Genomic DNA, 13589 nt, shown 5'->3' with positions numbered 1-13589 from the left:
AGCAACTGACAAAGATTAATCACCAAACTTTACAAGCAGCTCACACAGCTCAGTACAAAAGAAAAAAACAAACAACCCAATACAGAAATGGGCAGAAGACCTAAATAGATATTTCTCCAAAGAAGATATACAGATCATCAACAAACACATGAAAGGATGCTCCGCATCATTAATAATTAGAGAAATGCAAATTAAAACTACAATGATGTATCAACTCATCCTGGTCAGAATTGCCATCATCAAAAATCTACAGACAATAAATGCTGGAGAGGGTGTGGAGAAAACCGAACCTTTTTCCACTGTTGGTGGAAATGTAAATTGATATAGCCACTATGGAGAACAGTATGGAGGTTCCTTAAAAAAAACTTAAAATAGAACTTCCATATGACCCAGAAATCTCACTACTGGGCATATAACCTGAGAAAACCAAAATGCAAAAACAGTCACGTGGGGAGGAGCCAAGATGGTGGAGTAGAAGTACGTGCTCTCACTCCCTCTTGTGAGAACACCAGAATCACAACAAGCTGCTGGACAATCATTGACAGGGAGACACTGGAACTCACCAAAAAATATACCCCACATCCAAAGACAAAGGAGAAGCCACAATGAGATGGTAGGAGTGGTGCAATCACAGTAAACTCCAATCCCATTACTGGTGGGTAGGTAACTCACAGACTGGAGAGCACTTATACCACAGAAGTCCACCCACTGGAGTAAAGGTTCTGAGCCCCATGTCAGGCTTCCAAACCTGGGGTTCTGGCAATGGGACGAGGAATTCCTAGACAATCAGGCTTTGAAGCCTAGTGGGAATTGATTGTAGGATTCTGACAGGACTGGGGGAAACAGAGACTCCACTCTTGGAGGGCACACAAAAAGTAGTGTGTGCATCAGGACCCAGGGGAAGGAGCAGCGACCCCAGGGGAGACTGAACCAGACCTACCTGCTAGTGTTGGATGGTCTCCTGCAGAGGTGGGGGGTGGCTCTGTTTCACCATGGGGACAAGGACACTGGCAGCAGAAGTTCTGGGAAGTACTCCTTGTCATGAGCTCTCCAATAGTCTGTCATTAGTCCCACCAAAAAGCCCAGGTAGGCTCCGGTGTTGGGTTACCTCAGGTCAAACAGCAACAGGGAGAGAACCCAGCCCCACCCATCAACAGTCAAGTGGATTAAAGTTTTACAGAGCTCTGCCCACCAGGGCAACAGTCAGCTCTACTCACCACCAGTCCCTCCCTTCAAGCCTCTCAGATAGCCTCATCCACTAGAGGGCAGACAACAGAAGCAAGAACTACAATCCTGCAGCCTGTGGAACAAAAACCACATTCACAGAAAGATAGACAAGATGTAAAGGCAGAGGGCTATATAACAGATGAAGGAAGAAGATAAAACCCCAGAAAAACAACTAAATGAAATGGAGAAACACAAACTTCCAGAAAAAGAATTCACAATAATGATTGTGAAGATGATCCAGGACCTCAGAAAAAGAATGGAGGCAAAGATTGGGAAGATACAAAAAATGTTTAACAAAGACCTAGAAGAATTAAAGAACAAACAAATAGAGATGAACAATACAATAACTGAAATGAAAACTACACTAGAAGGAATCAATAGCAGAATAACTGAGGCAGAGGAACAGATAAGTGACCTGGAAGACAGAATGGTGGAATTCACTGCTGTGGAACAGACAAAAGAAAAAAAAAAAATGGAAAGAAATGAAGACAGCCTAAGAGACCTCTGGGAAAACATTAAACACATCAACATTCACATTATAGAGTTCCCAGAAGCAGAAGACAGAGAGAAAGGACTAGAGAAAATATTTGAACAGATTATAGTCAAAAACCACCCTAACATGTGAAAGGAAATAGCCACCCAATCCAGGAAGCACAGAGAGTTCCATACAGGATAAACCCAAGGAGAAACATACTGAGACACATAGTAATCAAATTGGCAAAAATTAAAGACAAAGAAAAATTATTGAAAGCAGCAAAGTACAAATGACAAATAACATAAAAGAGAACTCCCATAAGATTGACAGCTGATTTCGCAGCAGAAACCCTACAAGCCAGAAGGGCGTGGCATGATATACTTAAAGTGATGAAAGGGAAGAACCTACAACCAAGATTACTCTACCCAGCAAGGATCTCATTCAGATTCAATGGAGAAATCAACAGCTTTACAGACAAGCAAAAGCTAAGAGAATTCAGCATCACCAAATCAGCTCTACAGCAATTGCTAAAGGAACTTCTCTACGTGGGAAACACAAGAGAAGAAAAGGACCTACAAAAACAAACACAAAACAATTAAGAAAATGGTTATAAGTACATACATATCGATAATTACCTTGAACGTGAATGGATTAAATGCTCCAAACCAAAAGACACAGGTTTGCTGAATGGATACAAAAACAAGACCCATCTGTATGCTGTCTACAAGAGACCTACTTCAGACCTAGGGACACACACTGAGTGAAAGTGAGAGGATGGAAAAAGATATTCCATGCAAATGGAATTCAAAAGAAAGCTTGAGTAGCTATACTCATATCAGATAAAATAGTCTTTAAGATAAAGAATGTCAGAAGAGAGAAGGAAAGACACTACATAATGATCAAAGGATCAATGCAAGAAGAAGATATAACTACTGTAAATATATATGCACCCAATATAGGGACACGTCAATACATAAGGCAACTGCTAACAGCTATAAAAGAGGAAATTGACAGTAACACAATAATAGTGGGGGACTTTAAAACCTCACTTACACCAATGGATGGATAATCCAAAATGAAAATAAATAAGGAAACAAGCATTAAATGACCCAATAGACCAGATAGATTTAATTGATATTTATAGGACATTCCATCCAAAAACTGCAGATTACACCTTCTTCTCAAGGGCACACAGAACATTCTCCAGGATAGATCATATCTTGGGTCACAAATTAAACCTCAGTAAATTTAAGAAAATTGAAATCATATCAAGCATCTTTTCTGACCACAATGTTATGAGACTAGAAATGAATTACAGGGAAAAAAAAAGTAAAATACACAGACACATGGAGGCTAAACAATACGTTTCTAAATAACCAAGAGATCACTGAAGAAATCAAAGAGAAAATCAAAAAATACCTAGAGACAAATGACAATGAAAACATGACAATCCAAAACCTATGAGATGCAGCAACAGCAGTTCTAAGAGGGAAGTTTATAGCTATACAATCCTACCTCAAGAAAGAAGAAAAATCTCAAGTAAACATTCTAACTTACACCTAAAGGAACTAGAGAAAGAAGAACAAACAAAACCCAAAGTTAGCAAAAGGAAGAAATCATAAAGATCAGAGCAGAAATAAATGAAATAGAAGCAAAGAAAACAATAGCAAATAATAAAACTAAAAGCGGGTTCTTTGAGAAGATAAACAAAATTGAAAAACCTTTAGTCAGACTCATCAAGAAAAAGAGGGAGAGGACTCAAATCAATGAAATTAGAAATGAAAAAGGAGAAGTTACAACAGACACTGCAGAAATACAAAGCATCCCGAGAGATTACGACAAGCAACTCTGTACCAATAAAATGGAAAACCTGGAAGAAATGGACAAATTCTTAGAAAGATATAACCTTCCAAGACTGAACCAGGAAGAAACAGAAAATATGAACAGACCAATCACAAGTAATGAAATTGAAAATGTGATTAAAAATCTTCCAACAAACAAAAGTCCAGGAGCAGATGGCTTCAGAGGTGAATTCTATCAAACATTTAGAGAAGAGCTAACACCTATCCTTCTTAAACTCTTCCAAAAAATTGCAGAGGAAGGAACACTCCCAAGACCATTCTATGAGGCCACCATCACCCTGATACCAAAACCAGACAAAGGTACTATAAAAAAAGATAATTACAGACCAATATCCCTTATGATTATAGATGCAAAAATCTTCAACAAAATATTAGCAAACAGAATCCAGCGACATATTAAAAGTATCATACATGATGATCAAGTGAGATTTATCACAGGGATGCAAGGATTCTTCAATATGTGCAAATCAATCAATGTAAAACACTTTATTAACAAATTGAAGAGAAAAAACATATGATCATCTCAATAGATCCAGAAAAAGTTTTGATAAAATTTAACACCCATTTAGGGTGTTAAAGAAAGTGAGCATAGAAGGAACCTACCTCACCATAATAAAGGCCATATATGAAAAAATGACAGCAAACATCATTCTCAACTGTGAAAACTGAAAGCATTTCCTCTAAGATCAGGAACGACACAAGGATGTCTACTCTCACCACTATTATTCAACATAGTTTTGGAAGTCCTAGCCACAGCAATCAGAGAAGAAAAAGAAATCAAAGGAATACAAATTGGAAAAGAAGAAGTAAAACTGTCATTGTTTGTAGATGGCATGATACTATACATAGAGAATCCTAAAGATACAACCAGAAAACTACTAGAGCTAATTAATTAATTTGGCAAAGTTGCAGGACACAAAATTAATGCACAAAATCTCTTGAATTCCTTATACACTAATGAACGAGAAATTATGGAAACACCCTCATTTACCATCACAACAAAAAAGAATAAAATACCTAGGAATATCTCAGAAATAACTAAATTTCCTTGTCAATTTCATTATTATGAACTTTCATCAAATCTTTAACCGTGGTCATTTTTAAGTCTTTTGTCATTTACAGACATTTCTCGGTGTACTCTGATGTTATTGCAAAAATGTTCGTATAAAAGGGTTTCCTCTTCAAGGAATTCATGGAAAAGACTCTGACAAGTACAGGTTTCTGGTAACTGACTATACTGCTGAACTGAATGAATAAGCATTTTCAGAACTCTAATGGAAAACTGATGAATTCATAAAAGTGCTAACAGAAGATCAAGATGAAAAAAAAATTAATTACATGGGACTGAGTGAACTGATGAGGATGATTATAATTTTTGTGACTTTCTGTCTGAATAAAAAAAAAATCCAACAAGGACTCAGAGGCAAAAAATATAAAATTAATTTTCACTGCAAAGTAAAGGAGCTGTTACTGTAGAGGATTACTGGACTGAATGTCAATATTATGACTTAGTATGAGTGTGTTTCATGTTTGGTAATTACAATTGTTGTTGCTTTTGTTCCAGTCATCCATTTACAATGCTTGGTGGCAGTTTATTTATCTCTTGAAAAAATAAAATAGTGTGTGTGTGTGTGTGAAAAATAAATAAAGTGTAAAAAAAAAAAAAGAGTCATGTACCACAATGTTCATTGCAGCTCTATTTACAATAGCCAGGACATGGAAGCAACCTAAGTGTCCACCAACAGATGAATGGATAAAGAAGTTGTGGCACATATATACAATGGTATGTTACTCAGCCATAAAAGTAAATGAAATTGAGTTATTTGTAGTGAGGTGGATGGACCTTGAGTCTCTAATACAGAGTGAAATAAGACAGAAAGAGAAAAAGCAAATACCCTATGCTAACACATATATATGGAATCTAAAAAAAAAAAAAAAAAAGTTCTGAAAAACCTAGAGGGGCAGGACAGGAATAAAGACACAGATGTAGAGAATGGACTTGAGGACACGGGGAGGTGGAAGGGTAATCTGGGATGAAGTGAGAGAATAGCATGTACATGTATACACTACCAAATGTAAAATAAACAGCTAGCGGGAAGCAGCCACATCACACAGGGAGATCATCTCGGTGCTTTGTGTCCACCCAGAGGATGTGATTAGGAGGCTGACAGGGAGATGCAAGAGGGAGGATATATGGTGATATATGTATATGTATAGCTGATTCACTTTGTTATACAGCAGAAACTAACACACCATTGTAAAGCAATTATAATCCAATAAAGATGTTAAAAAATATATCATCTATAGAACTTGAGGAGGAACTAAATTTCGTTAAGTTTGTTTAGTGACAATTCTATCTTTATTTTGTCCTGTTTGATGGCTTTTTCCATGTTTCCTCATTTTCTCATTTCTCTGATTAAATTTATTCTTTGACTAAAGTTTTTCCACAGACGAAAAGCAGGAGGACATGGCAGGGAACAATAATAGGGTCCTGCTTCATTTCAACTCTACTTCGTGTATCATTTAGAAAATAAATAATTTAAGAAATTTGTTATCACATTTTTCCTTGCTGTTATTGTTGTGTGTCATTCTATGCTATTTCAAAACAGTTGATTGAAATGTGACTATCAAGCTAAAATACTCTTTGCCAGCATGAAGCCAAAAACAAGTTTTCCTTGGCTTTATATTAAACAATTAAATTTTTTTCAAGATAATATGTAAACTCATCCATAACACCCAGTATTTTTAAATTGTTTCTCTCACATGACAAAATGACAGGGCAATATATTTGTACGATTTGACATAGACCCTGAAAATCTTCCCCATATCATTCTGAATGGATGTATCATAAAATTCTTATAAAATCAGAATTTTTTGTGTCTAAAAGACAGAAAATTGAATGATAGCAGCCTTCTGCTAACAATACACATAGCATCCCTATAGAACACTATACCAAAATATAGCTTCAACCAAGAGATATAAGAGATGGACTCCCTTTAACAATCCAGCATTACTATAATTCAGCCAAGGCCTTTAGAGATCAAATGGAATCTCCTAACTAAGCATTATAGAACATGGAAATTATTGTTACTGTCTTATAAAATGACTTTATCAGGTTTTATTGTGATCTTTAAGTCCCTCCATGACAGAAATGCATGTTCAGTCTTTGTTTTGAGTCCCACAAGCTACCTAGAGTCAAATTACAAGCTTTTACTTTTAAGGCAGCAGAGGCTGTTATCCACTTCACTTCATTTCACTAGAGAGCAGGGAAAAACATCACTAAAATGAACCAAAACAAAGGTCTAATGAGATACTGACATTTAAAGAGGAAAGATTTGTTTCATACGACCAAGATCCATGCTCCATGGACCCTATGCAGATAGAGGGTTGCAACCAAGCAAAATGTGAGGGTTAGATGCTGTGTCCTTGATACCACTGAATCAGCAGGACAGAATGGCTGGCTTGAGAGTTTAAATTGTGAACGTTTCGGCACATTTCCAGTGCCACTTACAAAATAAATGATTCCCTTGCCATGGTTGAACATTCAAGGCACGTTCATCATTAATTCCCAGGTCAATCAAAATGAAGAGAGTAAATGGCATTGAGAAGTCGTTTGACTTCTACCTTGTGGTGATAATACAAGGCTTTGGACAAGTATTCTTTTAAAGTTCCTTCCACCCAGTTTTATCCAGACATCCATGCTCTATCTTTAGTTCAGTGTCTTTCTTAAGGTGTGCTTTTCCATTTGAACCCTGAACCAGAACATGCATATCATATCTATTTTCTCACACTTCCAGGAGAAGGCAAGTTTTATATGTATCTTAGGCTGATTGTCCCTTCAAATCCTGAACAGCTCAATATCTTCTGTTCTCAGATTTTAATTTAAATGCTTCAATATTTTTGTTAAGACTAAATCTAAACAAACCCAGGAAATGCTCAGTAACAAAGTTGGTTTACACACAGCTGAATCTTTAGAGAACTCAAGTCATGAAATGTAAACTATGATTTCCAGTGATGATTTATATGCAAAATAGTAAGAGCTGCAGTGTTAGAGTTTTGATATCATAAGAGAAAAACAGAAATATACACCAAGTTATAAAACAACAGAGGTTGTTCAGAAAATTAAAGTGTATGTTTTTAGAGGGAGGATATTTGACCACTTAAATTCCTACAAAAATTAAAACCTTTTATCTATTTTCCTAAAGTAGATTTGAGAAAACTCTCGACATTTCTATAGTTTGTGCATGTGAGTTGAATATAAAAATGAAAAAGATTGGAATGGCAGAAACCATTTTTGGAATCCCATATGGTTTAAAAATCTACTTATTAGTATGGTGATTAATGAAAACCAGGAGTCTAAGTTATTTGTAAAAGCACTCCCCCTTTTCAGTTTTGTAAACTATGTGCCCATAAAACTAAATATTAACTGAAAAATCTAATCAATTATCAAGATATTTTAAAATATTTAGTAACAAAAATATCCGGACATTAAGCTGACCATTTATTGACATTTTTGAACACATGTTTTGAATGAGTCACAAAAGTTATGTTAAATATTTTTTTTCTTTTAAGATGAAAGCCAAAATGGGAATGTGCCTACTTACTGATTTGTTTTTAATAAGAAAATGATCTCAACATAATCATTACTCTTGAAACAGCACAGCATTTTGTTACTGCTTCACTAGTAATTCATCACATTATTTAAAAAAATAAAAACACTTGTTTACCAAGAGTTCAGAACATCTCCATGGAAAGCAAAGCATTCACACATCCAACTGACTGTCTCCATAGTGCCTTACCCAGATATCTGTAAATGATATCTCACTATCTAAGGACATCTGTGAATATGCTTTGGCCTCAAAAGCAAAGCAATGCAATGCCAAAACAATCAATGTTGATTTATACAATCTTTATGTCCTTGGCTGAAGGGCAGAATAATTTTGGTAATACATAGGCAAAAAATAAAAGGCTATTTAACCAACCTAGTCAGTCAGGCTATTTTATTTTACATAAACTTTGACCAAAGATATTTATAGTGACAGCCACTTACAATGTATACAACTAAAAAACTTGCAAAAAATAATGATAATCAGTGAATAGGTTTAGTAATCAGAAATCAGAGAAAAACCTTCTTAGTTATTCTTTATTATGAGATAAAAATGAAGAAAATGTTATTGAAGAATAACTATAACTGACATAAAATTATCCTAACAACTTAGTCTATATTACCTATATTGAGTGAAGTAGGATGATCCCATAATATTCCTAACTTTCAACAGCATTAAATGGAGATTATATATACATACATATGATTTTTTAGACATATATATATATGTTTCTTAATGGATTTCTAGCATGTAGAAATATATATATTTCAATGATATATTCTGCAGTAGTAAGAAATTCTGCTTTGCCTCCCAGTTCAATATTACAAAAGAGAATTTGTTTTTCAGTAGTTTAGGATGGGCTGATATTTGGTCTCTCAGTATCCCTATTACACAGGTGGTGATCTTTCATCTTCTTATGATATACCCAAGACAGTTGAATAGGACTTTTCCCTCCTTTTGTCTGACATTACATATTTGCAGTAGTTTGCTGGCTCTTCCACAATCAAGCTTATGGGAACAGCTAAACTCAGATTTACCCACTTATGATCCTATGTGGTCTAGTCAGTAGTAAACATGACCATAACCAAATGCTTGTTGACAAATGGATGAATTACCACAGTACCTACTCAGATAAGTTAAAGTAGAGCAACTATTTTCTTGCTGAATGACGGACCTCAAAGTGAAATGGTAAAATTGGACCTGAATTTTATTTGGATTTATCTATTTAGGGATTTGAAACTGAATAGCAACTAAACAGCAGATAGACAATCTCTGATCATGAAGCTGTTTTGCTTTATTTAAAAAAATTGACGTTGGGGTCATGGACTGGTAAGCAGCAGAGACAATCATTTAACAAAGACTTATTGGACACTTATTCTGTTTTAAATGCTGGAACTATGAAAGTGAACAGGAAAGACATGGACTCTCATCTAATGAGGGAAAGAGAAACAGGTTAAAAATATATTTTTAAAAGAAGAAGAAATTGTGGAATTTGATGAAATAGAAAATAAATGTGGGTTGAGATAGGTATTTACAAGAGAAGAGCAAGAGAGAGTGTGTTTGTTGTTTAGAGAAAGCCTTTAAGATAAAGAGAAACTCTCTTTATGCTGAGCTATAAAAATTGAGAAGACAAATCTTTGAGGAGCAGGGAACAAGCATTCCAGACAGAGAAATTAGTATGAGCCTAATGATAGGGAAGTCACAGAATGGAACATTACACTGACTACAGCTGCACACATAAATGTCTATATATTTTAAAATTTTATCTCAAATTATTTTCCCCTTTCTTTTAAACTGTGTTCTAACTTACTACTTTGGAACTCAAAGAGAAGGTTAGTTTATTCATTATGGAAGGGAATTCTTGGAGATGGGTTGTAAATGAATATGTTGGCATAGGAAAATGGTTCATTTTTTTTTCTAAGCAGGCATTGCTTAGATGCTCATGACTCAGATAATCATGCCATGCTTTCATTTTTAATCTTCACTGTAAGGAAATTCTTCCTTGTGATTAACTTAAATTCTCATGCCATACATTTTTTCTGCTCTATTTGTCATCCCTTGTATAAAGAGAAAATTAAAGTTGAGCATTTCTCAGTGAATTGTGATAAAAAATAATAAGTATATGTTTTCCTTTTCCTCTATGCTTTTCTTCCTGTATCAGACAGGGTTAAACCAGAGAAGCAGAACCATTAAGAGATATTCTCAGAGGTTTATTACAAGGAGTGTATGTATGTGATTGTGAGGATGGTTAGGAAAGTCCAGATACATAGGGCAGGCTGGCTGTCAAGAAGGGCAGGCTGGTACACTGGAGCATGGATGGAAGCTGCTGTCCACAGGCAAAATTTATTCTTTTCAGGGAAGCCTCAGCTCTGCACTTATAGTCTTTCAGCTGATTGAATAAGGTCCACCCATACTATGTAGAATAATTTCCTTTATTTCAAGTAAACTGATTATGAACTTAACAAATGTATTCATAAAACTCCTAGATTTGTGTTTGATTGAATAGCTGGGAACTGTAGAATCACCAAGTGGACACATAAAATTGATCATCCCGCTACCCTTACTTTTCCTCTCTTCCCTTAGTAAAATATTGGGTCCAGGGTGTATTGGTTGGACCTGAGTACAATAAGGGTCCACATAGAAAGGTAGAGTTAAAGAGCTACAGTAGTCTAGCTTGAGGTATCAGAACCCAGTTAGAGAAATAAAGCAATGCATGCAAGGGAATGGCAGTAGCAGTGATTCAGAGGAAGAGACATTTGTGCAAGAGGGTGACCCAGCATGGGAGAGGAAGCCTGTGTGGGATAAACAGGGAATCCACAAGGGCGAGGTAAATACAGTGATGAGATGTCAAAGCCTCAGAGGAAAGATAAGTATGTCCACATGGGGGAGAGTGGGAGTGGTGGCCATACCGGTGTTTTATTTTTGTGTATATATGCACATGTTCCTTAGAGCAGAATTATCTCAGTACCAATAAGCACACCTAAAGCCCAGATCTTGGCTTCAAGTATCATTCTCCACCCACAGAAACCATGGCTTCTTGGGGAAATAGCTGACTCTGGGACTGGGGAAGGATAAGTCCAAGATAAACCTGGAATACCTGATTGTTCCAAAAAGTAAGGGAGTGCTCAGAGAATGAAAGGGGCATGCATTGTAAAGCAACTATACTCCAATAAAAATTAAATTAAAAAAAGAAAGGGACATGCTAAAAGAATACAAAAGCCACCTTCTCCAGGGCTCTCACTGGGTAAATTTGAGAAAATCCAAGCACCAAAATAAATAACAATAGTAATGGATTATTATTTATAAAATAAAATAAGCCTCTACTTATGTAAATAAATGAATTTTAAGTTGATAAGAAATAGGATATTTTCATAGCCTCAAAATATCTCCAACAAAATACTTATTAATTACAAAGGAAAAAAAATGAGTAATTTTGCACTAGAGAATCTCAGCAGATACTATCTTAATTAAATGATCAAAGTCAACATCACCAGTAATGGGAGGAATTAAAATCACACATCACCTGAGATAATGCAATAAAGAACAGCATCACTTCTTTCATATTTCTCTGTATTTAATTATGAGAACACATCAGACAAACACAAATTGAAAGACATTCCACAAGCTAGTTGATTTTCCAATTTATCAAGATGATGAAAGTCAAGGAAAGATGGAGGAACTGTTCTAGATTAAATAACTCTAAAGAGACAGATGCATATTCATCTAACTCTTCCAGGAACGTTGAGAAGAATACAGGGAGAATATTTTTATTCTGATTAGATAAGGAGAGACTCGGTGATCCTAGAAATAAAAGGACTTGTGTGTGCTTCTAGTTATGGAGGAATTGGTCAATTACACATCTATTCAGTTCTTTGAAAATGTAGGGAACCAGTGATTACTATTTTTAAGTTTCATTTTCAGTGTATCCTGTGAACCAGTGCTTTTCATACATTACTGGGCATAAAAACTACCCAAAGTTCACAGTGAAACAATTCTGATTCTGTAGATTTAAGGTGCATTCTGGGGCTTTGAAATTTTTTTTTTTTTCTCAGTACGCGGACCTCTCACTGTTGTGGCCTCTCCCGTTGCGGAGCACAGGTTCCGGACACGCAGGCTCAGCAGCCGTGGCTCACGGGCCCAGCTGCTCCACGGCATGTAGGATCTTCCTGGACCGGGGCACAAACCCGTGTCCCCTGCATCGGCAGGCGGACTCTCAACCAGTGCGCCACCAGGGAAGCCCTGGGTCTTTGAATTTTAATAAGCTTCCAGGTAATGCTAATGCTTCTGATCCATGAAGCATGCTTTGAATCACAAGGTTCTTCACTAGTATAAGGCATGGTTAGGGTAGGATCATAATATAAATGGTACTAGTCTTGTATGACTAGTTTGTTTAAATATAAATAATTTGTTTAAATATATCACAAATGGAAGTAAGGGTTTATTTTTATGGGTTTAATTCCTCAAGAAAATTATATGTTCATGCTACTCAAGTTTTATGCAGACACTCAAAGTTGCTATGATAAATACATGCATGAATTTTAATGCAAGTAAAATGAATCTTTCTCTTTTAATGGCTCATCGAAGATCTGAATCCGCTTTTCCTTTCTCAGAAAATTTAATCTTGTGATCTCCAATTGGCTAGATGCATTATGGTTTATGTTTTGCCTGCCCCTGAAACAACAAAAGTAGGCCTCTGCCATCGAGGGCTATTAGATTAAATGGTCAATTAATGTGATTTCCTGTGCCAACTCTTGTGGAGTTTAGCCAAAAGACTAAATAAAGTGACACAGACTAAACATTTAATGTAAAATGGAAATGATGTGGAGACAAAGTCCTAGGAAATTTGTTATCTGGAAAAGAACTGTACTGCATTCAAGGAAGAGCTTTTCCCTATGATCTTTGCAACTAACAATTATAAGCAACTGGTAACGGAAGTGCCTTCTAAGAGGCCAAAGTGCTTTGATCCAAAGAAATAAATCTTTGAATTTGAGCCAGTGAGTACATTAGAATCTTATTCTCCAGGGATATTTTTACTTGCCATGCACCTGTTTTCCCAGAATCTTCCATATGAAGTAAATTCCCTAATCTTATTATAAGCCTATCTCTGCCACAGATATTTCACAATTTTATTGGATATCCAAGTTATTAAATCAAATTAAGTCACTAAAGATTATTTATAAGATACATACACACACACACACACACACACACACACACCTAAATGGGGATAAACATAAAACAACATAGAAAGTTTCTAGCCAAAATGAAGGAAAATACAATCATCAAATCTAAGATATTTAACAAATCCAGGGTTTCCACCAAACCAAACATAGGTCTTAGACAAACCATTTTGAAAAACATCTCATCGACCCCCTAATATTTTAGCCAAAAAGGTTTTATTAAAAACTATATTATTTA

Source organism: Phocoena phocoena, chromosome 8, assembly GCF_963924675.1.
Source record: "Phocoena phocoena chromosome 8, mPhoPho1.1, whole genome shotgun sequence".
Taxonomy (NCBI): Eukaryota; Metazoa; Chordata; class Mammalia; order Artiodactyla; family Phocoenidae; genus Phocoena; species Phocoena phocoena.
Note: the sequence above shows the minus strand (reverse complement) of the source record.